The 15,730-nt window shown below is 43.9% G+C and overlaps 1 protein-coding gene across 1 annotated transcript in view; it reads right to left on the bottom strand.

Annotated features, from left to right (window-relative positions):
• LOC126188451 (uncharacterized) overlaps positions 1-15,730 on the bottom strand; it is a 739,971-nt gene that overhangs the window by 651,626 nt on the left and 72,615 nt on the right. The gene's annotated exons all lie outside the window — the stretch shown is intronic.

Here is a 15,730-nt window from a genome sequence, read left to right as displayed (position 1 = left end):
GGATGCAGAACGCAATTAAAGTCACCCCCTAGTAGGCAATGGTCATAACGCCCTAAAAACAGGGGAGCGATTTCCTCGGAATAAAACTGGGCTCTTTCATGCCGTCGGTCGGTGCCTGAGGGAGCGTAGACATTAATGATGCGTGTCCCCATGGCAGTGAGTGCCATGCCCCGAGCTGATGGAAGGAAGGCGACATCGGTCACAGAAATCCCGTGGCGGACGTAGATGGCCACCCCGCGGCCCATAGGATCACTCGCGGAGGCGTGGGCGGTATAGCCATTGATATCCGGGAGACTAGCCAAGTGAACTTCCTGCAGAAGGGCGAAATCAATATCCGAAGCCCAGAACATCTCCTGCATAAGGCGGATTTTCACCCTAGAACGGATGTTGTTGGTGTTGATGGTTGCTATCCGGTAGGCCTGGTGTCGGATTGCTGGAGGCTGGTCCACTCCGCCGTCCGCGCAAGGGTGTGGGTGTCGCAGCGGAACGTTATCCCGCTGGCCCGCAGGGGAGTCTGGGGAGAGTATGATTAGTGGTGCGGCCGTGACGGCGCAGGGTCCCGTAACGGCTCCTGCTCCGTGACCTCCTCCTCGTGCCACGCCGTGGAAGCGGAAGCTGGTGTATCGTCCATTTTGTCTGCAGAAGATGTTGTAATTGTGCGTGGTGTAGTGTCGCCTGTGGGACGTCCATGAGTTAGTTCAGCGTCAGCACGGGGCGCAGGCTCACCGATAGATGTCTCCGCGCTCATTACGTCTTCGGCAGCAGTAGCGGGTTCGGAGGCCTCGTGCTGGTCGACGGTTACGTCCTCCTCGACTTGTAACATCTCCTCTTGGCCGGAAACGGTGCGACGTCTTCGCTTGCGACGTTTCGGGGAACGTTGTTTCCTTGTGCGACCCTCCGTGTCCGACGACGGAAGGGAGTCGCGTCGTTCTGGCAGAAAGGCTGCTGTAGGAACGATGAGTGAGTCGATCTCCATCGTGTTTCCGAGATCAGGGTCAGCGGCTGGTTGCGCCGGCATCTTCGGAGCGGCGTCAATGGCCGGCGGAGGCGGCGGGTCGTCCGAGGCGCTCTCCGTCGGTGTCTGGTCGGGCTCGTTGGTGGCGTCGTTTGTGGTGACCGGGTGACGTTGCAAAGTGGGAGGAGAAGCCAGAGCAGCGGCATAGGTCACCGGTAGCACTGTAGGTTGCGACATGGGTGGTTGTTCGGCAGCTGGAAGTTGCGTAATACGCCGTTGTAGGCATTCGGATCTAAGGTGGCCTTCTTTGCCGCACCCGGAACAGGTCCGAGGCTGGCCATCGTATATAATTATGGCACGGCATCCGCCGATCTGTAAGTAGGACGGGACGTGGCTTCGGAGATCTATGGTGACCTGTCGGACCCCGTTTAGGACAGGATACGTCCGAAACTGTGTCCACTTCTCCGCAGTGTGGCCGTGGACTGTGCCGTATGGGCGTAGTGCCGCGACGACTTCCTCAGCTGGCAGTTCGAATGGCAATTCGAAAATGCGTATCGTTCGCATACCTAAGCCTGCGTGGTCGACGGTTACCTCCCCCACATTGCCATCAGCGTGACAGAAGCGGAGCCCCTGTTTGGTCTCACGTAGTATGCGTTCGCACGCCGCGTCGTTAATGATTTTCACATAGACCGTGCTGCTCACGATGGACAAATGTATGCCGATAATATCGGTCGCCGGGATCTTCACTTCCTCTCGCAGAAAAACGCTCCACCTCGAGCGCTTTGGGTCGGGCATAATCGTTGCAGAAAGTAAATCGGAGTGTTGATTTACGGTAACGGTTCGCCATGGATCGTACAAAGTAAGCCGGCACTTAAGCAACGGCCGTCAGAAAGTAAACAAGGCGAGCTCGCGCGCCGCACGAAGTCAACACGTACGCGTCCGCTCTGTTGCCCTGCCGAAGGCAGACTGTACCCATCTGAGCTACCGAAGCACGACTCACGCCCGGTACTCACAGCTTTACTTCTGCCAGTACCTCGTCTCCTACCTTCCAAACTTTACAGAAGCTCTCCTGCGAACCTTGCAGAACTAGCACTCCTGAAAGAAAGGATATTGCGGAGACACGGCTTAGCCACAGCCTGGGGGATGTTTCCAGAATGAGATTTTCACTCTGTAGCGGAGTGTGCGCTGATATGAAACTTCCTGGCAGATTAAAACTGTGTGCCCGACCGAGACTCGAACTCGAGACCTTTGCCTTTCGCGGGCAAGCGCTCTACCATCTGAGCTACAAAAGCACGACTCACGCCCGGTACTCACAGCTTTACTTCTGCCAGTACCTCGTCTCCTACCTTCCAAACTTTACAGAAGCTCTCCTGCGAACCTTGCAGAACTAGCACTCCTGAAAGAAAGGATATTGCGGAGACACGGCTTAGCCACAGCCTGGGGGATGTTTCCAGAATGAGATTTTCACTCTGCAGCGGAGTGTGCGCTGATATGAAACTTCCTGTGAGGACCGGGCGTGAGTCGTGCTTCGGTAGCTCAGATGGTAGAGCGCTTGCCTGCGAAAGGCAAAGGTCCCGAGTTCGAGTCTCGGTCGGGCACACAGTTTTAATCTGCCAGGAAGTTTCATATCAGCGCACACTCCGCTGCAGAGTGAAAATCTCATTCTGGACACCACCGATAATCTCTTTATAAGTTTTAGATCACAGAAGACATGAAACAAATGAAAACTCGAAAAAGCGCAATATACATAATAACCGCATTAACCAGTCACTATCCAAAAGATCGGGAAGCACTACAATGTACCCAAAACAACATATCGTTCCGCAGCTGCTGGTATTTATGCCAGACCACTTGGATAAAACTAATGTCCCGCTAGACCAATTTCGCACCGTTCTATCGAATGGGTCGGTTGAGTACCACTTTAAAAATCATATAGTTTGCAACGGGAAGCAAACCGACGCTTTCTTCCGAGACTTGGCGTCACATGGAAGACACGATGAGCGGTATTTGCTTGGGCCGACTCCACATTCACATTGAAAAATGAGCCTGCTAAGATGTGCGGAAATATAAGATAAAATGCACTTGACGACGCTTAGGGGAGGCACCCAGTATATTCCAATTGTGCCAGCAGTCTTTTGTTCAACTGACACTTTCCACATCATAAAGTTTATTGTGAATATGACGTACAGACGGTGAAACTAAGCAGTTAGATAACATTCCGAGCCGATCCAATCTTCTCGGCAACACCACAGCTGTCTAATGTTTACAACATGTGCACTAGTTAAAAAAATAAGTTGAGAGTGAAAGTAGCTCGTTTAACTGACAAGCAATGTTAGTATTCACTATACATAAATGACACGCAATGTTCGGTTATTCTTTACAACGCGGTGTTACAATTTGCAACTTATCAAAGATAAATGTTAAGAATCCTGAAACCTTACTCGTTCTAGTGTGGATTATCCAAACTCTACTGCTATTTTGTCAAAACGGTGAAACTCCTCAGTCTGCGGAAGTCAATATAACTAATGAAGACTGAGACTGTATGCAGTTGCAGTGATAATAGAAAACAGCATTATAAGCAGAAACAAAGGGGAAGGAGTAAGATGTCATCGAGCACTCACTTGTTCTAAGACGACAGCCACCAGCGAAAAGTTGTGGCTGTGCAATATTGGGCAGACTTGCACGTTATGTAATCACTTTTAAGCTAAAATGCTTCATATATTTAGTAAAAAGCGGCCACGTGAAGTATACCATTATTTTATCCCAACAAATGACATTAACGAATGACCTGTTAGTGGCAGATCGTAGTATCAACAAAATTGCTATTCTATGACGTGGTTTTCATGCTAACATCGAATTCCCTGTCTATTATATTACCCCAAATTGTCCGTAAAAACGCCCTACTCGTAATTTTAATAGTTTTTCTCTTGGTCGATATTGGTGCCATAGCCGAAGTAGTTCCCGATTATCCCAGCAGAGGTAATATTGATAGTCGTCTGCCCATAACGCTGTAATAGAGCCACATGTATAACTTAGGAAAAACAGTGACGCTCGCTGCGGCTGTAGCAGGGGTGCTGGCGCGTGAAATGAAATTTTCCGGGTAGAGATTGCGCGCTACCGCATGCTCCTCCCAGGCTTACATAGTATACACGCTCCACGTAGTCCGAGCACACACAACATACTTGTCTAACCGGGCCCTGTGTCTTCACGTGTTACACTCAGGGTTTATGTAGCGTTTCATGCGTAATGAGAAGCTCGTGGCAGTATTTCCCTGCGAAACAGTAGGTTATCCCTCCGGATAGCGCAAGATAAACACAAACGTCGAGACGAGATGGTAGAGTCCTTAATAAGGTCTTATAAGGAAAAGAGTAAATCACTTCGGTCAACGTGGTACTGCAAAGGCATTTCTTCCGAACCAACTATACTGGTCTTAGATATCCTGCAATTTGGAACTCTTAACGCAGAGTATTTTTATAGCACATTTAGTTTTTATACTGTTGAAACTTTTGATGTGAGGTTAATTCTATTAAATCGTGAAAGAAACGCGTAGTACAAAATAACAAAATTACCACCACATGTTAATTCTGTGCGTGAAGTGGTTAACCGTTGAAGCTGTACCCGTTGAAGCTGTACCCGTAATCTTTCCTAGAAAACGATAAACAACAAAAACTGGAAATTTCAGAATGACGGAGAGCGGAGGAAGAGTTTGGAATGATCGTGGTAGCAAACCGTTTTTAGTAGCACTCTGCATCAAGAAGCTTCAGCGAACGACACTCGTGCCCGTTAAAACAAGTGTAGAATTAGCAGCTGATTAGCTACGTCCTATTTTTATTGTAAACTGTGAATTGTTGTTAAGTTTTCAATTTATTACTATCACCATAATTTCCTTCATCTTTTATTATTTCATAAAACGGCAGCCAAGTGTTTAATCTTTTAAAGTAAGTGAAGCATTGCACTTCATTGCTACATCACTTCGTAAATATTTCCAGATTAGGGTTGACGCCATTCTGATATACAATGTATATACGACGACGACAGTGAGATACAATCATACAAACCAGAAGGGGCAAACCTACAACATTGCGTATACACTCATACTATATAACAGTCTAGACATGATACCAGATATGTTATTGTCTCAGCAATGCTGTACGAATTCTTATGCCAAGTGTTTGCTGCTCTTTTCTGTTGGAATTGCTATTAAAAGAGCACTGGTCGCTTTTTCTTTTTTCTATAGAAACGCAGTTTCAAGGCAATTGAAGTTATACGAATAAAAATTTTCGCTTATTTAATAAAGGTTTACTTCAAAACGAGAAAATAGTTGCCATGGCTCACTGATATTTCGTTTCTTTCACCCGGTTATTAGTATAAAATAAAAGAACACCTTTTGCAACAGTAACGAAACAGATACCGAAAAATACCGGTTATTCAGAACTAAAATCCGGTATCGGTTTTAACCGCTCGGTTTTCCCATCCCTGGAGATGTGCAAAGGTAAAAACTGGGCTTCTTCCACACAAAAACGCATTACGTGACCACTGACACTTTGAAACTTACGGAGATCACTATCCGATGTTTGTTTTAGTAAGGACGTCATCTCAAGATTCTTTGAGATTTCTTGGCCTTGTGGGTCATCAACCACGTCATTTATTTTTGCTGTAGTGCAGTGTCAAAGTTTCTGGCTCCGTGGTCTAGGTAATAACAATGCTCACAACAGCAGTTACACAACATTGCAAGTTTCTGTAGAGCTAGAATATTGAGCGTCGTCTATTCCACCTCGTGAGACTACTCCATTGAAAAAGCGGTGAAACTGGCACCACAACATCGGAGAGACATCAAATAAAAATCCTTGCACCAGGCTGGTAGCCACACCAGTTTCATTTGATTCCGGGATTCGGATACCTTTGGAACAAACTTTACAAGTAATCTATGGTGTCTCCACTTTAATAGTGGAGTAAGCAAAAAAAGAATACGCATAACAGGACAAATTACACAGAAAGTTATTTTCGAGCTATTACAGAAACTCCTGTGTGGAACTCAACGCAAACCTTCAGTCATCAGACACTCAGATCGGTACCAAACGTTGTATGTCGATAAGAGTATCGACCAAAACACCGATTTACTTTTGGTATGCGCTGTCGCCCAGTAGAACATGCATAAGCGATAATTAAAAATGACACCACAACCACGGAGCACAGGAAAATCGTATCTGTGAGCTCTTGTTTTGAAGACCTCGCGTGCCTGAGTTGGTAGAGATTGAGGTCGTAGTGGCCGGCCGCGGTGGTCTCGCGGTTAAGGCGCTCAGTCCGGACCCGCGCGACTGCTACGGTCGCAGGTTCGAATCCTGCCTCGGGCATGGATGTCTGTGATGTCCTTAGGTTAGTTAGGTTTAAGTAGTTCTAAGTTCTAGGGGACTCATGACCACAGATGTTAAGTCCCATAGTGCTCAGAGCCATTTGAACCATTTTTTTGAGGTCGTAGTGACAAATATCCCGCGTTCAAACCCAACTAATGACAATCCTTTTTAAACTGTTATTTGGGGTAACACTTTTCTGACACGTAAAGCACTTTTCGGAGTTTGTAGGAATGTTCTTTTGGCAGCATGCTTTCGCTTCGTTACTTGAAAGTAGCAAAGCTATAGAATGCATTTAAATGGATAGGTGTGGTGTTCTGTCGCATATGTCCGGCAGAACACAAAAAGTACCCTACAGGTTTGCTATTTTCAACAAACGAAGCGAAAGCAGACTGCCAAAAGAACATTGCTACAAACTCCGAAAAGTTTTTTGAGGGGCACGAAAATGTTCTACCACATAACAGTTTCATGTGTAACCAGCAAAAGATTATCATCAACGGGGTTTGAACGCGGGCCCTTTGCTACGACGACCTCATGCTCTACCAACTCACTTTTTTGGGTGTGTTTATAGATTTATGCACCTATAGGTATCACAAAATATTTACATTGACTTTAAATTATATGTGTATTTGGTAAGAACTTCTCTATTTTCCATTTACTGTTCAGAATTTCTTGTTTTTCGTTCTTCAATTGTTGCTTCAGGTCATATATAGACTTTCCTCCCTCATTGATGATGTAATTTATAAAACAATATATGAACCATCTGAGTGTTCTTGTCTTGGAGTCTGGAAACACTTTCACGTCCATATACATTATTTTCTTGGTGTTTATTTCGGTAACTGTCGGTGATAGCAAACCTGCTGCTTTAAACTTTATTCGTTTCCATAAACCTGCAGTTCTGGCGCAAGCTACTGTTTGGTGTATGGCAGTGTCAACGTGCCACACCACTGGCAGTACGAATGATTGTTAGTTTTATTCTGTGGAGTCAACAAATCATTTATAAACATGTAAGCTGCTGAACCCAAACTTGAGCTTAAGGATTTGTTTGCAAAATTTCACCAGATCGTCTTCCAGTTTAAGTCTATGTGTTTCATCTGGTTTTCTGGGGGACATGGAGTTTTTTATCCCAATAATTTCGATCATTTTGTTTGTCGTGTACAGTCTTACATTTTGAGCTTTTGTAAAATATATACTGTAGTTGTCAAGACTCAAATTAAATTCGCTGGCGTCCTTCTGTAATCTGTGTTTTGTGTCAGCCCGCCTTTAGTAAGTCTGATTGACAAACTGGTAATTAGAGGGTACGTATGAGACTTTTCCATCACAATCTTTTAAATCTAGGCCGCCTTCGTTACGTGGTTCCGTCAGTGGATCCCTGGCTACTCGAAACAACATGTTTTTCCAAATAAACCAGCCAATGTACTTATGCGATACATTTTCTGTCGGTGCGTATGATTTGCGCAACATACCACATTTTGGATAGGGCTAGTATGTTTATACATTTTGTCTTCTGAATAATATTTAATTTCTTTGCACTATTCCGTATCGGGGAACCTCTTACTATTTCTACAAATCATTTGGAATTTGCGACAATTACGTCGTTTAAGTTTTTCCTTCATTTCCGTCCCAGCAGTTAACTTCCATTTCAACAGATTCCGAGAATGGTTGTGGCATGGGGTGGGCACTTTCATTTAGCCACAGTAGATGTGTTTTTCATTGTTGCCCCGCTGCCTATTTATAACCATCATTATTTCCAACCGAGCGCTGTGGCGCAATGGTTAGCACGCCGGACTCGCATTTGGGAGGACGAGATTCAAACCCGCGTTTCCGGCCATCCTGATTTGTGTTTTCCGTGATTTCCCTAAATAATTTCAGGCAAATGCCGGGATGGTTCCTCTCAAAGGGCACGGCCGATTTCCTTTCCCATCCTTTCCTAATCCTGTGGGACCGATGACCTCGCTGTTTGGCCTCCTCCCCAGAATAGACCGATTCATTACTTATGACATTTTTGCGGTGTTTTGGGATATTGTAATTTTATTGGTAACATCATCACTCAAGCAAGATCTACAAATTAATCGCTCACAGATACAGTTTTCCTGTGCTCAGTAGTTATGAGTTACCGTTTACACATGTTGTACTGGACGACAGCGCATAGCACGAACTAAATCGGTGTCTTTGTTGACAGTCTATCGACACACAATGTTTGGTACAGATATGAGTGTCAGACATCTGAAGGTTTAGGTGTCAGTGACGTTAAAACATGGGGGAATAATTGTGTGTGATATCTAAACCTGTCAGAATAAGGATTAGCTGCAAATATTTCTTGATTAATTTGCACATTTTACTAAACAGTCACACGTGTAATAAAATTGGTCCACCACCTAGTAGTTCAGATTCTCTACTACTGTGGTGTATTTACGAATGAAATAAATGATGGAAATCTAAGGTGATTCTAACTAGCCACCGACAAGTAACATACGATTATTTGACTACAACAGTCCACGTATGTTAACATAAAACTGATGCAATAAGCATCTTGACATTCATATGATCTAAGACTTAACACTGAAGGATTACGTTGCCGCCGGCCTGGATGGCCGAGCGGTTCTAGGCGCTACAGTCAGGAACCGCGCGACCGCTACGGTCGCAGGTTCGAATCCTGCCTCGGGCATGGGTGTGTGTGATGTCCTTAGGTTAGTTAGGTTTAAGTAGTTCTAAGTTCTAGGGGACTGATGACCTCAGTAGTTAAGTCCCATAGTGCTCAGAGCCATTTCAACCATTTTTTTTATTACGTTGCTGTTTATTATGTAGACAACAAAAAACATTGTCAGCCTTTTCGCAACTGAATGTTTATTCTCTCTCTAATCATACTTGTTCCAGCCATTCACACTGGGCAGGTAATTATTTCATTATGCCTATTTAGTAATGAGCCATGCAATGTTTCTGGCAGAACACTTACATTATCCTACTAATTACAAAGTAGTGACTCATCATTTGTATCGTATTGAACTGGGGACCTAGAAACGACACAGAGGCTTCGTCCCCGCCTTAGCCCGCAGTGGTACACAACCTCACAACAGGCTAACAGGGTACAGCAGTCCACTCACCCCACCGCCGCCCCACACAGACCCCAGGGTTATTGTGCGATTCGGCTACCAGTAGAATCACCCCCCCCCCCCTCACCTGCGGGAACGTCTCACACCAGACGAGCGTAGCCCCAATGTTTGCGTGGTGGAGTAATTCTAGTGTACGCGTACGTGGAGAAAGAGTTTGCGCAGCAGTCGCCCGCAGAGTTTAACTGAGGAAGAATAGGGGGAACCAGCCCGCATTCGCCGAGGCAGATGGAAAACTCCTTAAAAACCATTCACAGACTGGCCGCCACACCCCACCCCGACACTAATCAGCCTGGCGGTTTCGTGCCGGGGACCGGCACGACTTCCCGCAGTGAAAGCAGTGCGTTAGAGCTCACGGCGACTTTTCACTTACTTCCGTTTCCTATTTTCTCCTTCGTGTACCTATTTGTTCTTCTATAGCAACTAGATGAACACAGAACATACTTCTAATTTATGGCACATCACAATAAAGGGGCGGAGCAGCAGAGAGTGGTGATGAACATATTTTTTGGGTGGGTGCTTGTGTGTGTGGTGTGTGTGTGTCAGGGGAAGGGAATTATGTTATACTTTAGTACTATTCCAGTATTCGATTTTTGTGGTAAGCTGTGAATTAGTTGGAATTTTGTCCATCTGTTATTGCTATTTTCGTCAGTCAGCATATTCACGTTATCTTTTGTGGGCTCCTACTTTAACTACTCTTCCTGGAGGACGAACATTCACATTCTTTTGGTATTATGGCATACGGACGGCTGTGTGTTCTGTATATATGGAGTTGGTGCGATGCCTCTTCACAATGTCTGACATATTCTTTGAACCTGTTATTATTAGGTATTGCAGTATTCCCGATATACCTCGATGAAAAAATGATCGCAACACCAAATAAGAATTAACGTGTAGGAATGAAATTACGGGATCACATTTGTTCAAGTAACATATTTAAGTAATAAACATTGGAAGATCACAACTTAATGTAAGTGCGAGATAAGCCACTGCCAATGTGAAATGCTGGTATATTAATAACCGGTGTAACCGCCAGAATGTTGAATGTAAGCAAGCACACGTGCATGCATTGTGTTGTACACGTGCCACATGTAAGTCTGTGGGCTGTAGTTCCATGCCTGTAGCACTTGGTCAGTCACTACAGGGACGGATAACGCTTTTTGCAGATGAAGCTCTAGTTGTTGTCCAATGACATCCTATATGTGCTCGACTGGAGACACATCTGGTGTTCGAGGAGGCCAAGGGAACATGTCGGCACTGTGCAGAGCATGTCGAGTTACGACAACTGTATTTGGGCGAGCGTTATCCTGTTGGAAAACACCCACTGGAATGTTGTACATGAATCGCAGCAAAAAGGGACGAATCACCAGACTGACGGACAAATATGCAGTCATTGTGCGTGGGATAACCACGAGAACTGTCCTGCTGTCACACGCAGTCGCACTCCATACCGTAGTTCCTGGAGTAGGTCCAGTGTGTCTGGCACGGAGACAGGTTGGCTGCAGGCCCTCAACTGGCCTCCGCCCAACTGACTGACACCGAGGCAACTCCAGCTTTCATCAGGAAACACCACAGGCTTCCATCCTGCTCTACAGTGAGCTCTCGCTCGACAACAGTGAAGTCGTATATGGCGGTGCTTTAGACTCAGTGGAATGCGCACTTCAGGACGTCTGGCTCGCAGCTGTCATTGAAATAATCGATTTGTTGCAGTTCGTTATGTCACTGTGGTGCCAACTACTGCAGATTGCTGCTTCAGATTCAGCACGATTCACTGGAGCCATACGCCGAAAACGATGGTCTTCCCTCTCGGTGGCGTCACGTGGCCGTCCGGAGCCCGGTCTTCTCGCGACCGTACGTTCTGGTCACCAGCTGTCATGCACAGTGCCTACATTCCTGCAAGGTGCTTCTGCAGTATCGCGCAAGGAACATCCAGCTTCTCGTAGCCCTACTACGCGACCTCGTTCGGACTATATGAGGTGTTGATAATTGTGTCTTTATCTCCTTAAAGGGATTCCTTACTGACACCAGCTCGCCACGTCAATTTCCAAACATAACTAACGTTCATGACTGTAACAGCGTGCGTTTAAAGCAAACCTGATTTGCATCGTCATAATGATTGTAATAGCGCTAGTCTTATGCGACTAGCGCGATATTTTAATAAACATCAGCTTTCAGATGTAGAAACACTCCTACCAACTTTCGTTGATGTGCAGAAATCCTTCTTGGCGTTGTGATTTTTCCCATCAGTGCATTTTGCATTGCAGTTATTACATTTTGATTCACATGTTCCTTAACCAGTGTATTCATCTTCCTCTTCTGTTACGGTTTTTGTTTCCTTTTTCTTTTGCGCTGCTTCTATTGAAAGATATATGAATTCCATTTTTAGGACGTTACCTATCGTATTTTCTAGCTAATTGTGATACATTATCGTGTGTCATTTTGTGTTAGTGTTGACGAATATGTTTCCCGGTATGTGTGCTCAGTTTACGTTACTGATAAGTGCTCTTATTTTTGCTATCTTTTGATTGTACCTTTTCCTTAAAGGTGTTGTGTAGCTTGCGCATATTTTTGATTTTGTTTCCACTGCTTTGTGGTAACCTGATTATTAGGTTCGGCTGTTCCTACTTGTTGTTTATGTTCATTGGTGTTTTGCATAGTCCGCAGATATTATCAGTATTAATATATCTCCAAACTTTGGTGCTTGAAAATAACGTTGACGTGCAACACAGGGTAAATTTCGTAACTCAGTTTTCGCGTTTTGTACTGAGAGTCCGGCACGCGGCAGGTTTGGGAGTGGCGCTATTAGGCAGGCATCGGGTGGTCGATGAGACATGGTGCGTTCCCCGGGTCTTTCATCATCCGAGAGCGGCCGCAGCCGGCGGAAAGTTGCCGGGCGCGTCAGCCGCACTCGGTTCCGGGCAACGCGTCCTCCTGACGAGCGTACGCAGTAGGGGTAGCAGGTAGCTACTGCAGACACGATACTGGACGAAATTTCACTTACTATGTGTATGTTGTACTGGAGGATGAAAATTTTATTAAATTCGCTGGTGATTTCGGGGTGTACAGGATGCGAAATTTAGTACACAAAGCTGTTATCTCTGGGAAAAAATGTTGCAGCTAAATCAGCAGGATACTGCGTCGAACTGAACTTTGATGGCAGATACGGGTATTTCATTCCACGCTGTTTCAGTTTCACGCCAGAGCTTATCAACTGTAGGGGCTGCCGAGTTTCAATGTGCCAATTACCCGCAAACCATGACCACATTGTTTCAGTGAGTGAGGGATGTTGCACGAAAGTTGCAGTTTTCGCTTCGCGCCAGCTGATGGAAAAATGCCGCGAGAATAGTAGGTCACTACATCTAGCCTTTGTTGACCTCGAGAAGGCATTTCATTGAGTACCACGTCAAACGATTTGGTACGCTCTTCGCGACAATCAAGTTCCTGGGCCCTACATAAGCTCAGTAAAAGTGCTTACCATAGCGCGCGACTCACAGAAGTGTGTACCGTGGTTCATCCTATACGCTGATGATGCGATGCTTGCGACAGACGCCAGGGAAGACCTTGAAGTTAAAGTCCAAACATGGTACGATCGTCTAAAACGATTTGGCCTCCGTTTAAACATTCACAATACTGATCACCCCGAAACGATTCCATCTCCTCCAACTACGCAAATTAATGGAGCTCCTATTTCGTAAAACGGATCTGAAGTAAGCCAACGGCTACGAATTTGATTATATCGACAGATCCATGCCACCTGCCAGCTAAAAAGCGTGCTTATTTTACTTCATTGTTTTCACAAATGGTTCAAATGGCTCCAAGCACTATGGGACTTAACATCTGAGGTCATCAGTCTCATAGACTTAGAACTACTTAAACCTAACTAACCTAAGGACATCACACACATCCATGACCGAGGCAGGATTCGAACCTGCGACTGTAGCAGCCGCTCGGCGCCGAACTGAAGTGCCTAGAATCTCTTTACCAAGCGGCCGGCCTTCAATGTTTTATCAGCTAGCTAGGCTAAGCTGCCCTAAACATGTGTTTGAGAAGAAAACTGACATGATTGTCCAGATCGGAATTGCTAATGGCTTCACTGAGGCAGCAGTCAGGACTGGAAAACACGTTTTAATAGAGTAGGAAAGAATGAAGTGGTTAACAAGGAGACCGAAATTTATATTTCGCTGTCGCACTATGGGTCCATATCAGATAGAAGAGCAGATGTCTTCCGCAAAACTAATATTATAGTGGGATTTCGAACGAATAATAAACTGGGTAAACTAACGACCACCGAATAGATGTTATAGCGCAGGTATCTATAAGATTTTCTTTTGTTCATGCGAGAAATATTATATCGAGCAAACTGGAAGGGAGCTTCAAATTAGATTTCGCGAACATGAATGCACAAGTAGTGGAAGTGCGTCGGAATTTCATTTATAGGAGAACCACCATCAACTTAAAAATATCGAAGATGACATGTTCATTTGGCATTTTGCTAATAAAGGCACTGTACAAAACATTTTAGAAGAAACTGAAATATATATGAGTAATCAAGTAGATACAGAACTTATAATAAATGAGCAAATCTCAAGCACTCAAAGCTGAGTCTTTGATTTCTTTTGGTGATGTGCTTATGGGAAGGAAACAGTGATCAACCCCAGTTCGGCTTATTTCGATTAACTGTCACTTTGTCTTACAGAATTTTAGTGACTACATGCAATTTCATTAGTCCATTGTCTTTCAAAAGTGTTACTGTAAATGTAAAAATGGTATGTAACAGCACGTTTGTTCTATGAAATCTGTACTGTTGTGTTTTGCTGTCAACTTTCTTGAGCAACTGCGCTGATAAAAATGAAATATTTGCAATCACATTTGCTTTATTTAAAAATAACTATTTTAATTAACTTTGCAAAAGATGTTGTGTCCCCTATTGCAAACATGAACAATTAATGAAGAACTATACGACATCAGTGTTAATGTAATGTCTGTTTTATATTGTATTTTATAACTGTGCTTCGTGCACACCAGTGCTGACTGAACTTTTATTATTTTGTATTAAAGTCTCTAGTTTACTCGTCATCAGAATTGCCGTCCTCTAGCGATAAATGTTTGCAGTATGGCTCCGTTAGCGGTGTCTCGTCACGGTAATTGTAGTCAGCTACTGATTAGATCTACTCTTTGTGTATGGCAACACGTGTTCTGCTTGACCTTAGTACGCACATAATTCAACGTCCTTATCAGTATTTGTAATGATATTAAATGGTACGTATTTCTGTTTTTCTAAAATGTATACAATAGATTTTTTTTGAGATTTATATAATCCCATTTTTTAAATTACGCCGAATTGTATGATATCATTATTTGCACCTGTCTTCATTATTTGTTACCATGTCATCCCGCTTCCTAATCGGTTTACTGGATTGCCTTGTAACTGATCGGGATTGCGTGTGCCTAATGGCATATTAGAATGACTAGGGCTATCGTTACCAAAGTAAAATATAAAATAATACCGCTTAGCAGGAGGAAAGTTACAACAGACCGCTCTGTATGAAGAATCTATTCTAAACGTCATCTAAATATAATGATAATTTTGAAATGGATGGAATATAGTGCAATCGCTCACGAACCACACACTAGGGAAAGGGTACCACGTAATATTTTAATACAGAAATACCGATAGTATAAAAAATACTGACTTGTAAAAAGCATAGTTAAATGGTCGTCGTCCACTAGATCAATGAATATCCAGAATCTTAAGAATGGTAATGGCAAAGAAATTTAAGCAAATAATAACTGGCCTGATAACAGAAGATTGTGACACTTTTCCACAACACAGCAGTTCAAGAGAAAATAAATGAATCAGAAAGCACTGAGCTTGCAATTACTTAATCTGAAATATTAAATTTTGAAAGCAGAGTTAAATGAAGTTGTTGGTTAAATAAATGACTGGCGTAGCTGAAACTCTGTTTACTTTCAGTAACTTCAGTGTAACGTAAAGCAAAATTCGGAAAAGGGCAAACAATTTACTTATAACTATTGAAAGAATTTTCATATTTTTACGATACTCAGTGATTGCATGGAAAGGAAAAGGTACCCTGCTTGAAAATAAGGTCTGAGGACAATGAAAACAAGGATCCACTATAAGTTTTAACTGTTGCAGGTTATTATTCAGATTAGTCATTAAAGTTTGTGAAAGAAATACCACTGACAACGTCTGTAAAGTATTAGCTATACATTGTCATTTGACAGTCTTCGGATGTTGGAGCTGTGAAGACGACGAAGAATGTAGTCAACGACAGTACTGAACTGCTCCTGTT

This window comes from Schistocerca cancellata, chromosome 5, assembly GCF_023864275.1.
Source record: "Schistocerca cancellata isolate TAMUIC-IGC-003103 chromosome 5, iqSchCanc2.1, whole genome shotgun sequence".
Taxonomy (NCBI): domain Eukaryota; kingdom Metazoa; phylum Arthropoda; class Insecta; order Orthoptera; family Acrididae; genus Schistocerca; species Schistocerca cancellata.
The sequence above is the reverse complement of the archived record's forward strand: the minus strand, read 5'-3'. Positions and strand labels throughout refer to the sequence as shown.